This window comes from Galeopterus variegatus, unplaced genomic scaffold (genome assembly GCF_000696425.1).
Source record: "Galeopterus variegatus unplaced genomic scaffold, G_variegatus-3.0.2 Scaffold6791, whole genome shotgun sequence".
Taxonomy (NCBI): Eukaryota; Metazoa; Chordata; class Mammalia; order Dermoptera; family Cynocephalidae; genus Galeopterus; species Galeopterus variegatus.
Window position 1 is genome coordinate 80,386 of NW_007732902.1, and position 1,582 is coordinate 81,967.

Genomic DNA, 1,582 nt, shown 5'->3' on the forward strand with positions numbered 1-1,582 from the left:
TCTCAATAAAGTTAAAAGACTTGCAAGTGACTTCATATTTTATAAATTATGCTTTGTACATACTTCACACTTTATAGTGTCATTGATGTGATTTTTCTGATAATAATATAAGTTGGAATAAAATATGTATCACTTTTTTTTGTTTTTTAGAATGTATAAGTATTAATTGGATTATTTTTAATCCAGAAAGAATACTTTACTTCCAAATATGCCTTTGATTACCACAAAATGCCTTAGTTTGGGGACACCAGCTAAAGAGCTATGTTAGGCTACTAGCTTCTTTCGGAGAGACCATGCTGACTTCTGATTACTATTCTCAGCTATGTATTTGGAAGTACTGCAGCTCTGTCTTTTGGGCTTGCTAACACTATTACATGTGAATGAATATTTAATGAACATACCCTTTGGGAAGCCTCTGTTTTTTTGTTTTTTTAATGTAATCTTGTACTGTCCTGTGCCCAAGACATCAACTGACTCTATTGCAATAGATTAATATAAATTAATATAATTTATCCTCTTTGGAATTCAAATTGATTGTTTTAACCTGCATTTTGGTTATTGTTGTTGATTGTCATAAAAATCCAGTGGTTTCTAAACTTTGTTCCTCATCAAAATTTCCTGTGGAGGTGTTTATTTTATTATTTAAAAATATAGATACTGTATTTCTTGTCTGATTTTCTAAATTAGAATCTCCAGTGGGGGGACTTGGGAATCTGTATTTTTTTTAATTTACAAACTCTCCAGTTGATTCTTTTAGAGTCACTCCAGCACATTACTACTAATGGGTATATCAGAAACCACTGGGTTCCCTTCCTGCTCATCCACTTCCACCTTCTGCCTTAGCCTTCAAGTCTGCAGGAAGGGGAGATACAGATGCATTTATAGAACCATGGAGTTCTATGTTGACCTGAAAAAAGAACGTGAGGCACTGCTAAAATATCAGAGCATCTATTTAAGCCAAATACGTGTGATACAGCCTGGGAAGACATAGATTCAAGAGGCCTTAAACCATGTGTTCCAAATTGCAAGCCAGGTTTCAATATTTTTTATAATCACAGAGAAAGGGAGGACAAAAATGGAAGAGAAGGGACAGCCCCTTAATCAGTATATCCAGTTTTTCATTGGTTACTTAGTATCATATAGGCTCATGATTGGTTCTTGGTTACATCCTATTGATAAGCAAGAGTTAATTTTAGCATTCCTGAGTTAATTGATCATTTCCTTTGGCAACAGCATTTCTAGCTTGTAAGTTAAAATGGTCTTATGGTAAACAATTTTCAGGATGTGAGGATGGGGCTGTTTGCTCATCCCAGACCTCCCAAGGTGTTAGGAATTTAGCTGTCTTCAATCAGAGCAGATTTCTGGTTTATCAGCTAGAAGAAATCTGAGATGATCTGGTCCAGGTGCCATCATTTTTCAGATGAGGGGACCCCCTACTTCATGAGAGAAGTAAAGTGACTTATTTTTGTAGAGGGTCTAGTTATTCAATTGGCATTATGACTATGTAGTTGTAAATTACAAGTTAGTAGAAACAAATACAAAAACAATGGTTGCTACAAATCTCTATTCTAGGGGAGGGATA